The following is a 17,982-nucleotide window of genomic DNA, read 5'->3' as shown; positions in this document are numbered from 1 at the left end:
AAATTATATCCCTTTGTATTCGAGAGCAGATAACTGATCAATGTGTAGTATTTGTAAAAGTAGTTCTATGTATCAATATTTAGTATGGATAAAATATTTTAAATAAAAATGTCTGATAATTAATGAAAATCCTTTGAGTGCCTATTAAAGCCGAAAGACTTAAAAAAGAAACAACTTTGGATATTTTACAATAGAAAATATTATCTATATAATGAAAGATACATTGCTACATTATAATCTGTGACCCCAATGCCTCATAAACCTTCCCTTTACAGTCATGATTTATTATTGACATTCTTTGAGCTGAAATTAAATTCTTAATTTTAACAACTGAAGGGAGTAAGAACTTACATTGTTTAAAATTTACAGATGTAAAGTCACATGGTTGTCTCCCCATCCATGAGGGCAAAGCCTTGCAAAGTAGCTAGTCACATCTCAGGTCCAGCTGGAAGCAAACTGAACTAACTATAAGCTTCAAACCCTATCCACCCTATCCATTCAGGACAATGTCTACCACAAAGCCCTGTGTTGAGGTAATTATTTTAAAATGGCATCTTTTATCCTGGACTAGTGCAGGCACTGTAAGGTCACATGCCATCTTCACAGTTGTGGCCGGTTCTAATGTAACACCACAATGCCATGTTACCTCTAGCAGTCCTCTAGCCTGGGCAGTCTCTAGGCCCCCATAGCTAGCTGTCTCTCTGACAGCAGGAACTCTGTGGTCCCTGTGACCTGGTAAAATCAGGACACTAGAGTTCCAACAGCAGCTGGCCTATCGGTGGCTTCATAGGGCAGACTCTGCCCACACTCCCAGCAACCGCCCCCTGGTAATTATAATATAAACTCCCAGCAACCCATTAAAATCAAGACGCAATAAGCTGTAATTTAGCATTCAGATTCATATGTTAAATTACCAGTCCACATTATGTCTACACAATAGACATAGAATTATGTCACAACCAATTGATAAAGATATAATCTGCCCACCTAGATAAGATAAATTGACCTATAGAAATCCATCCCTTAAGCAATATTCATAACTACCTGTGGCCATTTAAGGCTACATGGATCTGGGTCGTCTTTCTCTGCCTCCATCTTGGTTCTCCTCCTCTCTCTTTTCTCTCTCTTCCCTTACCAAAACTTTGTGCCTGCCCCTACTTTCTCACTATCCAATTACAGGCCTTGGTTTAACTTGTGCCAGCCCTCACCTGCATATAGACATCAACCTACAGCCATGTGATTAGAGGATTTAACAGCTTGTAGGACAATATCCTCAGGGATGGGTTATTTCTGTTAACTTTCTGCCTCTAAGATCTCCCTTCAGTTTCTTCTGAAACCCCAAGACTTCTTGCCAATCTCATAGCATCAGACCACAATTCTCTTCAAATAATGCACAGGTTTTTTAAGTCTAGCATTGACCATATTCTAAGCCCTGGCAGCCTGCTACGCATACCTTAAGAAACCTTTGTCTCTGCAGATCTTGTAGATTCTTTATTGACCTTGCTGTCTGTTTCTTCTTTCCACCCATAGTAATTGCATCAGTTTCTATGCCATCCATGATTGAGTAGTCAGTATTAGCTTTTATTCTGTTGTCTTTTTCATCTCATATGCACTTATTAGAAAAAAAATCAATGTAACTTCATAATTTCTTTAACATGTCCATGTTTTCAGGTTCCACTTGTCAGGTTACACATTAGCCTTTCAAAAACTTCCTTAGCATCTCCCCCTTCTAGGTAGTACTATAACGTTTCATTAATTTTCTAAAACTAATGCATTTAGGAGATATACTATTTTTGTACTCAACCCAAGATTAGTTGAGCTGTGCAGCTATTTCCTCCAGAATTTAAAATTTCTTCATGGAGAAGGGAGATCCTGAAAACCCACAAGAAAGTTATAAGAACACACAGGAAGATTGAAAATTATCACAACCCCCCTCCCTACCACCACCCTGAGGAGGTATGGACATTTGATAGCTTCTGAGAGAGTCATTCTTCTTTCTCAGCACCAAGCAAAGGACTGTGGCTTAACAAATCAAAGAATATCAATTAAAATAATTTAATTATCTGAATAATTTTTTCTATAGAAGATACTTTAAGTGCAGGAGACATGGCTGAGATGGAAAATTGTTTACTTCACAAAGATCAGGGTCTGAGTTCAATTGATTACCACCTACCTGCCTTAGATACTTTTCTATTGGTGTGATAAGATACCACAACCAAGACAACATATAAAAGAAAACAATAATTTGGAGCTTAAAATTAGTTAGCATCTGTGACCATCATTACAGGGAGCACAGCAGCAGGCATGCAGGCTTTGCACAGGAACAGCAGCTGGAAGCTCACATCTAATCCACAAACACAAGACAAACAAAGAGAGAGCACACTGGGAATATGGTGGGCTCCAAGCCCAACTCTAGTAACATACCTACTGTAGTGAAGACACACTTCCTAACCTTTCCCAAGCAATTTGACTAATTGTGGACCCAGCATTCAAATACAGGAGCATATGCTAGGGCCATTGTCATTCAAACCACTGCAATATCACCATATAAAAATCCAGGTGAATTAACGCGAATTTGTAATCCCAGCACTGAAGAGGTAGACACAGATTATTAAAACTCAACAGCTAGCTAGTCTAATTTATTGGTTAGCTCCAGATTCAGTGAGAGATACTACCTGAAATGAAAAACAAGGCAAAAGAAATAATAAACAAAAACAAAGCAAAACAAAACAAAAGCCAACCAAATAATTGAAAAGGTGAAGAACAACTGAGGAAGACACTATCAAGTTTTGACCTACATACTCACACGTGTGCACATACAAGTACATCCACATTCATATGTGTACTTCCTCATAAACAAACACACACAAAGAAGTCACTTTAAAATATAAGCTTATTCAGTTTAAATTTAGTCATGCACTCATTTCTTGATGTTGGCTTTGAAAACAAGGCCTCCAATATAGAGCCCACCCTATGTGAAATTCCACTGTGGATTGTCTTGAAGAATGTGGTATCCATGCTTTTACTTTCTTTACTATTTTAGTTAAAATTAGATATTCTTTTGGGCAATTTTATTGCTTGAAAACTCTAGAAAAACAAAGTATAAATGTACCAGTTGAGTTATATGCACTTGCCTCTCCTTTGAGCCCTAGGCTCCCGAAGAAATTCCCGAGAGACAATTGCATAGCCATTGCTTTTATTGCAGTTATAAACCTACACATGAACCAGTGCGTTATGGGTGCATCCAACAAATAAGTGCACTTACAGAGCCCTTGGAAGCAATGCAAAAAGGAGCAGCTAGTTGGAGAGTTGAATACCAACTGGTTTTCAGTTGCTGGTCAACTCAAGCAGGCGTTTCCTCATAGTCAGTCACTGTTTCTCATCCAGTTGTGATTTAAAATGTGAGTGGCCCTTCTCCCTTAAGGGCTCATACTGCCTTCGAAATCTGATTACAATTTGCGCCAAGACTTCAAACATCCTACAATATAGAAAGAATACCATGTTTCCCAAATGAACAAAGAATGTCAGTACAAGACATGAGCTCCAGGATGTGTTGTTATACTAGCAACCAAAAGACTAAAGAGCCTGGGTATTATTGTATGGATTGTTAGATTAGTTAAATTTTCATTAATTTTTCTCATACTCTAAATTGAATCAAAGCCTTGTATATGATAGGAAAAAGGCCTTGCCATCCAATGCCATGTTTTGAAATCTGAGACCAGAACTGGTTTTTGTTTGCTTGCTCTGTTTTGTTTTTCTGAAATGTGTAGAAATCAAAGTTCTTAAAAGTATTGACATACTTGTGGTTATGTTTTCTTCTATCTAGAACATAGGCATAGTATTCAGAATCTCTTCAAATGCCAATTATTAAATTATTTGAAGGGATATGTAGCTCCAAAATTCATGTTACTGCTTTGGAAATGTTCAAACACATCTGACACATTTGTTTTCCTTGAATATAGAGAAGAATCAGAATGACTGTAAAAACACAAGTGGTAGATGACTTCAAGTAAATGATGCTTTCTGGAGATGGTCACACAATTGCGCATATTAACTTACTTGTGACAGCAGGTATGCACAAGACCCATCTAAGTTTAAACCAGACAAAACCCCAGGTTGAAGAAAGGGAGGAGTGTTCCTCCTTCAACTAAGGAGCTATCTACATTTGATAGCTTCTGAGAGTCATCCTTCTGCAAAGTCTGGTAGATTAACCATACTTCAAGGTAGAACTACCACCAAAAAATAGTTGAGCAAGAAAAGATTTAGAAGATGAATAGGGAGAGCGCGAAATGAAGGAGGAAGAGAAGGAAGGTAGAGGTGAGAGAGAACGAGTGAGTGTACACATTGTATGGAATATACAAATTTTATTCTCAAACATTATTTTTATTTTTTTACTTGAACAAAACTTTACAGGACGTTGAATCAAAGCTATGAAATCCAGTTTGTATTTTCCTTAGGTCAGCATTTTAAGTGATTGCCAGAACAGAAGTGAAATAGATTACTAAGCATCTTATATGTGACAAATACAGAGCCTCATAATTTTTCAACCTACGGAGTAACTGAAAACTCACGTGTTTGAATAATACCATCCTCATCAATTGACTTACAAGCAAAGCATGGTCATGGCAAAGAGAAGTAGTGTAACTCACTTCCTACTGTGACCGATAGGCAAAGTCAAGAAGCTAAAGTGAAGAAAGAATGTAGATAGAATACAAAGAAAGAATACAAAGGCATTTAAAGATGTATTTTCAAGGTTCTCTGAGTAGCTATTTCTTTGGGGAGTCATAAAAGTATTATGCAATCAACTGCATGGTTTAAAGCCATAGAAGCCAGTGGTCTCATGTTTTAGAGATGAGAAAACCAAACTGAAGGTGCTAGAGACTCAATTATCCTCAACAGCAACAAGACATATGGCTTTTCAGTAAGAAACTCCTGAACTAAGTTACCTGTAATTTGGTCTGTCTCAGTTGAGAATAACTCTGACGTATCTAGTACTCTGAATGAGCAAATAGATTGATGTCTAATCCAGAAGTGTTTATAACTAGTATTGAACTTTTTTCTCATTACTCACATATACCAAATGGTTCCAAAACTCATCTCTATAATCATCATCCAAACATGATTTAAAAATACAAAGCCCTGAGCAACCAAATTTGGAAAAATAAAACTTCACTACTCTGTCCAAGGACTTCTTGAGTAAAACAGGGGAACCCAAGGCTCTTATATTAGTTAATTAACAATCAGCCCACTCAGTCATAAATTATTTACTGAGTATAAACTTTGAATCAATTGCTGCAAGTATGCTACAAAAAATTATTAGATCAAAATATTTTCAGTGTGCCCGCAAGCAAATAGTAACCAACAAATGTAAAGGGTGTGGTGAGAATTCAGGTATTTTGGTTTCTTTAAAAAAGCACAGAAATATTATTATGTTTTCATTTTAATCCCAGGTGGTAGGATAGTGCTCTGCTTCCACTATCCATAGCAGCTGACTATGATTCGCCTCATGCTCTAGCAGAAGTGTAGTTTTGCCAGCTGCAGATAATTTTTGCAATTGTGACTTTTGAAGTTCTAGGAACTTTTCGAAGGATTTATAAATGTGAGGGCCACAAGAGGCAGGATTCGTGGTTGTTGGTTGTTCAAGATGTTGTTTGTGGTTTGTTAGTACTTGTGCTTAAAGAAGAAACACAAAGAAATTAGACTCACAGATCTCTTTATCCCTTTTATCCCTTTTTCTCCCATATCTAGTGATAGGAGGTGAAACTGGACATCAGGACGTGGATAAAGGTTAGGAAATCAAACAATCTACAAACTAGCAAAGATTGTCTACAAAAGGGGGTGGAATAAATAGATCACAGAAAATATGGAATGTTTGAGACAGAGTGTTGTAGTGGAAGTTTAGTTTTGAAATGTTTATTTATTTTATATAATGTCTAATTAATGGTAGATTATGTTATAATCTTATCTGGAATTAGGCTGGCATATATAGAGAGGTAAAGTAAGAATATGTTGCAATAGGAAGGGAGGGCCATCAATGTGTTGCACTGGTTTTATCTAGAGAATAAAAGAAAGACACAGAGAACACCAAGTGAGGAAAAGTTTAAGAGTGTAAGGATTATAAAAAAGAGCATTGAAGTAATCATAAAAGGAAAAGTGGTGCAAGCTACGGCAGAGTCTGAAAGAAACACATGGGAGACATTCCCCTATGCAGACTTCAGAGAGACCAGGGCATCTAACACTGTGATTTTGATTTTCTGTTCTAAACAACAGGACAGGACAGGACAAGCTTTCAGCCACACAATTCATCCTATGATTTTGTTATATATGACTTTGTTACGGTTGTCCAAGAAAATCAATGGCCAGAGAGCCTTGAAATTGTACATTAGAACCCCTTTATATTCTTAAATATTATTGAAGTTCCATAGAGGGTGTTTCTTTTCATAGACTAGATTTACCAATGTATATTATTTCATGGACTAAACCTGATAAGATTTTTAAAATAGTAATTCCTTTAAAGGTAGTCTATACAGTGCATGTTAATACAAATGACATTTTAACACAAGTATATTTTTCAAGACAAGAATTCGGTTAGGAGAATGGCATTGTATTTTTCCTCTTTCTTTCTTTCTTTCTTTCTTTCTTTCTTTCTTTCTTTCTTTCTTTCTTTTTTAATCTCCTTAATGTCTGCTTTAATAGATGCCAGCTGGGGTCTACTATAGACTTCTGTTTTCAATCTGCTTCAATATGTTGTTCTGGGTGAAGTATATTAAGGAAATATGGCCTCACACAGATACAAAGTGGTAAGAGAGAAATATTTATTTAATAGCCATTTCAGATAATTGTGAACATTCTTCTTTGATGCTATACCCAAGCTCATTAAGTGAGACTGTCTTAAGGTTAATTGCAATGTAAAATCTGAACCTTTACAGTAAACTTCTTTCTGCTTTATTAAACAATTGTTCTGTGTAATCCATTGGCCTATTAAGCTCAGTTTGCATTTCAGACCGATTCTTTACACAACATCATGCACTAATTGTTTAAAAAACAATGCTTTGCTTAGCTGTGGTAACCTTCCAAATATTGACACATTTCTATAGAAAATGTTTTTTAATGTTATATAATAATGTCGATAATCTCAAGAAGAAATTCTGTACTGTGTGGAAAGTGTTAGATCCTTGAATCTGATCTCATATTTTGCAAGTTTTAAATATTTAAATTTTACATTTCAGTTTTATTTACTTTTCAGTTTTATAACGGATAGTTACTATGCTCAGTGGAAATGTTACGAACAGGAGTTTAACCTCATTTAACTTGAAATTTTCTGATACATACTGAAGGCGAATGACGAGTCTTTGTGCTAGATACTTTGTCCACCAAACCAAAGAATTCTCGGATGAAAGCTATGTGCTATGCAGCAGGTCAAGTTTGTGATAATCGTTCAAGATAACCACTGTAACTTGGGATGGAGCACAAGGACTTTCGTGTGTTCTCCAGTCTGTTGCAGAGAATAATTTTTGGACATGCGTTCAAGTGTCATGTGTTAATGCTTTTATTGCTTCTGAGATGTCAGCAAAAAATAAAACAACAGAGAACAAAAAGTATGAAGAAGCAACTATGGCATATAAACTGTTTTTTGACTTGAAAGATACTCAACCCCTTTCCAAGATACTGCATTTTTGTGTGCCCTTTGATATTTCACAAAGCATCTCTTTTGTACAATCACTGGAAGGAAAATAGTTTACATTGCTTAACTCCTCGGACATGTTGCCTCCAGACCTAAAGGGTATTGATTTCATGAGGGCTCTTGACCAATAGTTAGAGAAAGTTGACTTTTACCTTGGGTATTGACTTCATGAAGGCTCTTGACCAATAGTTAGCGAACGTTGACTTTTACCTTCACCTGAGAAGTGGGTAACTTGCTGCTGGCTTAGTCTTTGGTCCACCAGTGGTGTGCTACTGTAGACATGGAGGCTATTGGGGTATATTTAGTAATTAAGGTTTTTTAAATGATTGGAAGATAGAGAGGGGTCATTAATGTTCAACTGTGAAAGAAGTTTGGGGCAAAATGACATAGTTCTTTAGGAAGCACCTCACAAAAGTCACAGATGGAAAAAGGAGGGTGTATATAAGCAACAGCTGCTTTCAAACAAGCAGAAGTCAGCACAGAGGCAGTTCCAGGTAAGCATTTATGAAAATGGGATGAGACATAAATGTTTACAGTGTCTCTTTCCATTCAGGCCAGGATTGAGGCCTCTGAGCTTTCTGACCACTAATATTACTCAAATGAAGCAAAACATCTTAAGGCCAACTTTCAGCCCATTAAATATATTTGCTTAAAAAGGAAGAGAATACAAAGCATAGTGTGTGCTCTAGAGTGTTGTGAGTAAGCAGCTGATGTGGAGGGATCATCTCATTGTAGGAGACACTGACACTCAGAGTCATGACTACGTTGCCTTGTGGGATGTACTGAAGTTAAATAAACATCATTGCCATGCCATCAACTGAACCAGTCCAGTACAATTTCTGCCCCTGGGGAAAATATCTGAGGGAATATTACTAGTATAGTTTTGATTCATTGTTTTGCCATGATAACATATTTGGATATCCTTTCAGTGATTTAATGAAGAGAATAAGATGGTTACTGGGCTGCATTTCACTGAGGGATTGTATGTGTGTGATGTCACATTCAGAATCTGGGGCTTTGAGCTCTACAAAACTAAGTAACTCTCTGTACAAAGTGACAATAACATCTGCCTTCCTAGTAGGATCTGATACAGTGGCTATTGTTATCAGTGTTGTCAAAGCATTCCCTTCTCTTAGTGACAAGAAAGAAGCTGTGACTGTAGGAAGCTTTTATCTGTGAGCATAAAGATAAATGTTTAAAATGTAACTGGGAATGTACTGGTTGTGGATTCTCTAAGATCTCTCTGGCTTTACTATCCCTGGGCACTTTGCTAGAAAGTTGAAAGAGGCAATGGGTATAGAAAAGGGTTTAAAGGGAGAAAAGGGAGGAGGGAAATGATGCAATTATATTGTAATTTCAAAAATCAAAGAAATAATAAAACCCAATGCTATTACATAAAGCCAGCAAAGGTATGGTGATAGAGTTGTTGAGCCTTAATTTTATCTGTTGAATAAATGACCTTACTTTATTTACTGTATTATATTTTATGTTTACTTACTTTAAAAAATATTGCTTTTTAATGATAGTAATCTGTTGGGTCCAAAATTGTCTTGGTAGAGACAGAATGACATGGTTCTTGCCCCTGGTAGAGGGCCAGCAGGTGTGGGCCTCCATGAGTGCTGATGGCTGCTGTGAGCAGAAGGCTTGTTTGTATAATAATGTACATATTTTATGTTACCCTTTAGAAGACCATTATACATGTTTACGTTAATGACTCCATGATAATCAGAGAAAGTCCAGGAGGCTAAGGTATGGCTAGTGTCTCCAAAAAGGTGGTAAATCCTTGGACCTTCAGAATAGCCCTTAAGGATGTGGAAAAATATGGGTTTAAAAATATATAATTTCTTAAAAAATAAGAATACAATATGAATTATATAAGGGGTTTCACAAAGCTAAAGAAAGAAAAGGAGCTGTGCTGTGAGCCAACTTGTCAGAGAGATACTGAGAGAGAGGATAAAGAGATGTAGAGATTAATGGCAGGACGTCCAACCCAACTAAGGTTTTTGTTTATGCTTACAAAGGCAAAGAAAGTCCTGGATTCAGATTAGGCCTAGGACAGAGCAGGTTAGGCTCACGTGTGGTAGACACGGTAATTTCAGGATGTCCCACCCACGTAGCTTATTGTCTATGCTTAACAGAGGTAGGCAGATCTATGAATTCTTTTGCCACGTGAAAAGAAAATGTGTGCTTGCTGTCTCTTAAGAATTAAAGGGCTGGGTCCCTGGATGCTGGTTAACAGGATAATCAAACATAAATCTGGAGTAAATAACAGGACTCTTGTATGAAATAAAAGACTGGGCTTATGTTCTCCAAGATATGAACTATCCAGGGAATATTTTAGAATAGCAAGAGAGAATTATTTGGAGAACTGTCTCTAGCAGAATATATCTATCTATATCTATATCTATATCTATATCTATATCTATATCTATATCTATATCTATATCTATATCTATATCTATATCTATATCTATATATCTCTATCTCTATCTCTATCTCCATCTACATATACATCTATATATCTATATATCTATATATCTATATATCTATATATCTATATATCTATATATCTACATCTACATCTACATCTACATCTACATCTACATCTATATCTATATCTATATCTATCTATATATAGAGAGAGACAGACAGACAGAGACAGAGACAGAGATAGAGACACAGACAGAGACAGAGACAGAGACAGAGAGAGCTGTCTGAAGTTTTTCATAGAAAGCAGAACAGAGTAAAAGCAATCTGTTCTGTGTCAAGCAGAACATAGGCTGCCAGCTTGGTCCCACAATTTGACTTTGTTTTGCTGCTCCCAAAATCTTCTTCCTCAGAGCCTGTCTCCAAGCTGAGGCTGGCCCTTGACAGTAATCTTTAAGTAATGGGTCTTAAAAGATAACTATAACTTTATTACAGTTTTATTACTTAGTTACTTACATTTAAATATATTTGTCTTTTTCCTTCTGAGTTTATTTAATATGTTGCTGAATGATAGTAATAGTATCAGGATCAAAGGCACAAATATTTGTGTGCTCTTTATCTTCCTCCTCTTTTTCTCTTTCCATTTACCTTCCATTAATCTGTTTTTTTTTTCACTTTTATATAAATCTACCAGGAAACCACTATAGACCGCAGGTCCTACCATGTGAGGAAAGAGTAAGTTATGTTTAGGCCTCCTAATTGCTCAGGGATTAAGATAACTTCAATCAATAATGTGTCCATTTATGTTTACCTCTTTATTGCAGAACATGCTTAGAAAATAAAAATTTGAGCATGGGTCCCAACAAAAACAGAACTTACTGATTTCATATCTCCACAACAATTTCCCTGTGAGCCTTTTGGAAAAAAATCATCCTTCTTCTCCTCTCCTACAGTCTGTGATCCTGATCATTCTTCCAGGAACTTCAGAATTCTTAGTTTGTTTCATCACTGCACTGAAATGTTTCCCAAGGTTTATAGGGGGCTCAAAATGGAGACTACGTATACTTTTAAAGTATTGTTGAAAACTGAAATTAATTGAAGAGACATTTGAGGTTTTTGTAAATATCTAATAGCTAAAGTAATTGATCTGGTGCTATTGTATTCATTTTTCAGCTTATGATAATGACTGGAAGGAAAACTATTTCGTCTCAGTGTCCCATATTGCTTATACTGGGGTATCTAAAAGTCAGTGCAGACACAAAACCTTGAGCCTGTGGTTCCTAGAACCTTCAAAAACTGTCCTGTTATCTCGAAAGCTTCTCTTAAGTGGGCTCAGTTCAAAGAAGACACTGGATGTGTTTGCTTCTGAAACAAAGTGCTCTTAGAGAGACTTTGGAAACCAAAAATATCTGCTTGGGTCGATCTAAAGGAAAGTGGCTACTGGAGAAGAACTCAGTGAGCCAAGCTGCCCTACTTCTCCTGAGACTATTGTGTATTTGAGCCCATAGAGACCAAGTGACAGACAATTCCAGCTTTATAAAATCAAAATAAGTAGGTCTCATTCTTCACCATGAAGGTGGTAATATAATTAAAGTGCACAGTAACAATTTTCAAAGAAAAGAGAGAAACAAATTATTCTACCAATATATACATTTCTCAAATTAAGAATAAGGACAGAAAATGTGTTTGGATTATTCAAAGCTGTTCTTTCCAGTTCAGGTTAACATTGCTTCATTGCCTGTATTTGCAACCAATATGTAACTGTTTTACCCTCAGTTCTACCGGCCAGAACTTGAATGTGTCCCCCAACCACAAGGGTTTCTCTAGCCACTTCTACAACGCAAGAAAGAACTTCAAACCAATCTTTTTCATGAATACCATTTACAGACATTCACTACAAGATATTAGACACAATTTACTAAGTACAAAGATGATTATTTAAGTTAAACAATAGCTTTTTGTATTGTTCTTTTTAATCTTGCAGTATTATTCCTGTGATTGATGCCACAAAAAAAATACATGTGAGACTAATAAATGCATCTCTCCAGATTAAATAAGACTGCAATTGAATGTTTAATTAAAAACAAAGTGGTAATAAGGACATATTTCCAGAGATTCAATCAAACTGTAATATATACACAATCTAGTAAATAAGCCATCATACAATAATTAAAATTTCTAAATAATTAGCTATTGTAATAAGTGCATAGTTAAGCTGATTTAATATTACTGGGTTCCTGGGCCATGTATTTCCATAAAATATTGGTTGCAATACACTTCACATTGTTGATGGCATCGATTCCTTCATTTCCACATATTGAGGGCAAGAAGGTACAGTCTTTGTGTATCTAAAGATAAAAATACCTATTTTTTTAATCTTCACTAGAATGGCATTGCAGAATTTGACATGGCACTAAGTTTTGTGTTTAGGGGTAACGAGCTTAAAAAACATCTGGAGATGCTGAAATAACCTGCATCCATTTATGTCATTTAGGCTGTAAAATCATATTCAATCTTGACCCACTCAGGAAACGTAACATAAACGTCCTGCTGATTTTGACAGTCATACAGCAAAAACACCCTCTAATGAGCATTTAATAGTCACCAAAAGTTTTGCATTAAGTACAAAGCCCTTTTGATTACTTATCCCACTAATTTAAAGTAAATGCTTTTACAGATGGCATCTGTTAGGCCGCAGAACGTGCGCCGCATTCATATGTCGTCATTGAAAATAGATTCCAGCTTTTCTGAGGAGATTGTAGCGAAAAGATCAAACATGAAACGGAGTAAACACTTGCCAGGGATGTCTTTTCTTTAAGTCTTTTCGTAAATACTTATCCAATAAGAGAGAACAATGCTTAGGCTCTGAGAAGCAATTGAGAAATACCTTGACAAATTAACACCTACGACCGAATGACCTAGACAAGAGACAGCTCTGAATCCCACCTCTCATTTTCCTGAGTGTAGAAGCATATAATATTTCAGTCTCCTTCAAACTGTATTATGTTACACACATGAAAAATGTCATGAAATGCTTTCAGATGGTCATGTAGATCAGGAAAATAACAATGACACATTACAAAGACAAACAAGAGAAGGCCTACGACTGCTTTACAGGCTAATGAAGTTAACTTGAAGGAATGAACTTCCCTGATATTTCTTTTAATTAAGAGTTTCAGTGAGTTCCTTTAAATGCTAAAATACATTATAACAAAGGGCTAATATCAGTTTTATTATGGTGTTCTATAACCAGATTTTATTTATATGTAAGAAATACTATGCCCAATGAGAAAAAATTGTCCAATTATTTGAGTTCCTCAGTAACTGCTCAGTGAAGCCATGTGGTAAGAGTCCCTTGAACTTTCTATCTCCTCCTGAACAGGATGGAATAGAGTAATACTCTAAGTAGCTTCCCTATATGATAGTTTCTGCTTGGGCAAAAACAAAACAAAACTAGCTATTTGCATATGTAAGAGATTGAGTTATTTTTAAGTTTAGAAGTAAGCAATACAACTGCCAAGCCTGACATGACTGTATTAGATATATTATATAAGCCTCTGCATATGATTTTATGTTTAGCAAGACACTGAGGATTAAATGTAAAATAACTTTATTTGAAAACATTTTCATTGTTTTATTAAAATAAAAATTAAAAGTTAAAACAGAAAGTTATCGACTGATTTGCTGCAATGTAAACGGAGCGAGTGTTGTCAAACTCCCTAGCATAGCATTTTAGTGGGGCTCTGTCTTCACAGATTTTAGAATATGTAGCATCATTGTGACTTTTCATCTCTTAATGACAGTGCACTGTCCAATGGCATTTGGGACAAGAAAGAAATGACTGTCTCCAAATATGCCCAATTTTACCTTGGGAAAAAAAAAGAAGCTCTTGGTTTTCAAGCAATGATGCAAACAAATGTGATTGTAATATTAGAATAATATATTAACAAGTTGTGATACGTCTAAGAATTTGAAAGAAGTCAGAAATTGATATGAGCACATTCTGTACTTAAACAAATGAGTGGTTCCTCACTAAGAAAAAAAGAAATATTCATGATCTTCATTTAGTTTTGTGTATTGTCAATATACAGCTAAGTGCGTACTTTCATATGCATTTAAGTACATGAACACTGACGTAAGGTGCACATGTAAAGACATGTACATGGAGGAATGTGCTGTGCAATGAAATAATTCTCTTTAAGTGTAATCTATACCTTTAATGATACATGGACCAATTAATTTAAATTTAGATACCTTGTACTAATAACTTAAATGTCTCCAAGTTCTTATTCTGTGGGTTAAATTCTAGCTGCCAAAAAGTATATCTGGGAGAGTGGAGAGACACTTTTGTGGTTAAGTGCTTGAAAGGGACCATGAATCAGTTTCCAGAACCAACCATGGTGACTCAAAACTGTAGGTGATACCAATTCCAGGGAATCAAGTGCATTTCATTATTGCCATGAATACTGCATGCTCAAGATACACACACACACACACACACACACACACACACACACACACACACACACACACAAACCACCACCACCACCACCACGACCAACACAGAGGCAAACACCCTACTAAAATAAAAAGATTTATGAAAAAAGAAAGAAGGTGAGATCAGTAGCAGTCAAGTCTAGATGATAATAGATAGGAAAACAACTTTTCTTTTAGCATCATGCTTTTAAAAACAAAACACATGGCCATGTAGTGCCTTGGAAGGTCCATGGTTGAATGTAGTCATATGACATTCTTGTGTATACTTGATTTTTAATGAATAAGGAATTGTGGGTAGAGAAAAGAGCCAAAGAAAATAGCAAGTAAAACTCATTCCTTACTAAGACTGGCATGCTTTTATTTTCTTATAGTTCATTTCCATGAAATATTTGTATCTTCCTAATTGGACCTTATCCATTGATGTTACCAATATAAATTATCTGAATCCTGTGTTCTGGTCTCTATAATGCTTCAAGTAAGGCATATTAAAATAAAAAAAAATAAAGAATAAAAGAGTGAAGTAATAAAGCCTTTCTAATTCTAGCTTCCTCTGGTTTTACTTATAGAAAGGGTCAATATGTTAAATTAGGGGTCAGGAAGGATGACTGCAGCCATAGCTGCTGGTTAAATTAATCAGACACAGTTTATTATTTTACCTCGGGTTTAATTAAAGCTGTAGTGAGGGCACAAAGAACACATAAATAAGTTTTACTGAACAAATTCTCTGACTCTATATATGGAATATTGTGGGTAATATTAGAAGCTTTTAAATTCTAGATTTTGTAAATATATAGAAATTTTGCTTAAGTTACTTAGAATTATTTTTATTTATTTAATAAATATGAAAAACAGTACATGAAAATATTATGATTGTGATGTGCAACATAACATTAATTTTGAATATAATCAATAGCTAAAATAATTTCAATGTATTATTACTTTTGCATGTATATGTGTGTGTGGTTGTGGAATCATTTGTTTCCCATGGCGCACATGTAGATGTGATAGGAGTATATTCTTTCCCTAAACTGTAACATCTATTATGTATTCAGAACTTAGGATGTACTAAACATAGCAAATACTTTATATATCTTTGTCTCCGCAACTATTTCCAATTCTAAATGAATTTATTAAATAAGACTGATGTTTCTGATTCTTATCATGTAGAAGCAATCTATCTATAGTCAACTAGGTTAGTACTACACTTCATTTTTCTTCTCTTTCAACCTTATAAATAGATTAAGCATATTTTCAGTGATAGTTAAATCATACTACACATGACTCAGAATAAAATACTAAACTTTCATATAAACATTCGTAACAATTAATCAGTATTATGGTATATCATTACAGCCATTCATAAAACTGCTATTTTCTTGCATGAGATAAGTGCATCATGTATATATAAAGTCAAAGTTCTTCATGTATTTATGCTAATATATAAGCATATATTGACATACATATAGAAAAATTCAGTAATGCTCATTAGTAATTCAGGTTGTTTTCACAAATATTGTTTTTGTTCCATATTGATGGTATAAAAAATCATCAAAACTTCTGATATTCAATCGACAAGAATATATTATCATATAATTCATGACTTCTGATATATCCAATGTTTCCACTGGGCTTGACTGAAGGTATCAGCAGATTTTATTCCTTGCTACATGCTCTGTAGAAAATTATATTTGTTATCCTTATACTTTATCAGATTCAAGAACATTCTCTGTGCCACACCTTTCCTCTGCCAAGTTGTCACCATTATTAGGAATTTGTTTTTATTTGAAATCACTGGGAAGACTCTCTCCCATTTTAATCTCTTGAAAAGACTGGTGTTACTATAATGAGCACACTCCGATCTCTACAATAATGTCCGTGGCTCACCAACATTTGAATGAATCCTTAACTCTATATTCAGTAACAGTATTTTCTGCCATATAAATCAGTTTATCCACAGATTCTCATGATAATCATGAATAATTTTGAGGTTGCATGGTCAACCTTTTTACTATAAGTAAAGGCCTACGAAATTTCTTGGGGTGGGTACTTTTGGAGCCTTGTAACTCTACAAACCTATGATACCACGTTTCTCATAATTGAACAGTCAAGTGGGTAAACCTGTTATGGAAGTTCCAAAACCATGGATGAACATGAACCCACATATACTGAAGCATAGCCTCAAACTCCAAAGTCACGTCTGAGATTTTTCCAAATTAATGCACGGTATGTCTCTTCCTGAATTAGCTCTACTGTAATTAAAGAGTAGGGTCAGACAGTGAGCTCTAGATCTGTCTCTTCTCTTTCACGTTAGTCTGTATTCCAGGCGTTTTCCATCTATTGCAGTGGTCACCCAACATCTAACCATTTTCCCATGCTAATCCCTACATTCAGTGTTTCAGATAAGCATTGCAAAGACTGGCATCACTGATTGCTTTCCATTTATTAGGGGATCAAGTATGTTATCCTTATGTTGGCATTCAAAACCCCACACTGTCTGTCCTAACACTCTTAAAATCATAGATATAGATTTTCAGACCTAAAGATATTCAGACTAAACCTTTCATTTCACAGAAAAAGAAAACAGAGCTCGGAAGTATTAACAGATTGACCTAAGTGATTCTACTAGTGAGATTTAAGACAAAAATGGAAGTCTCCTGACCCTTGTAATCTCCCCTTAAATTCAGTGCAACTCCATGCCCTCCACAGTATTGTTTTAGGCTTGGCTTTCACACATGTCAAGATGCTGAACTAACAGAAAACTGGAACCTAACTAGTGCTAAAAAATTATAAAGACAATATTTACTCTGTAACTTACTTTACCAGTAAAAGTGCTCATACCTTTCTATCTTACTTTAATTCTGTGCTTTCAAATATACTTTTAAAAATTTGCTAAATGGTATCCATTTATTCTGATTTTTTTTTCAAAATACAAATAATCCAGACTTATCCTAAGTGAACATTTTCAGCAGGTTTGTTCTGAGGACTTATATGGTGGGAAGTAAACTCAGACTTATTGTTGAAGTCGTGATTAGCTGAAAGTACTCACAACAAAATACGTTGTATCTAATGGGAATGAAAGCCACTTTAGAACATGTGAAATCAAATCATGTCTTTTCTTTACTCATTATCCGGGTGACCCTTGTGAATTTTACAATCCTTCTAAACATTAATTTTTTGGGAATAAATAATAACTGAGTCCTAATGGAAAACTCTGAGCATGCCATCATTTTTGTCATGACCTTACATGTATTAACATACTTTATGGTGGAAGAAGTTGACTGTTACTCTACATGCCTATCGATAAAGGAGATGAGATGATATTTGGCAGCAGTTTCATTAGTAGAGGTCTTGGCTTACAGGCAGGAGTTGGACAA

Source organism: Rattus norvegicus, chromosome 16, assembly GCF_036323735.1.
Source record: "Rattus norvegicus strain BN/NHsdMcwi chromosome 16, GRCr8, whole genome shotgun sequence".
Taxonomy (NCBI): domain Eukaryota; kingdom Metazoa; phylum Chordata; class Mammalia; order Rodentia; family Muridae; genus Rattus; species Rattus norvegicus.
The sequence above is the reverse complement of the archived record's forward strand: the minus strand, read 5'-3'. Positions refer to the sequence as shown.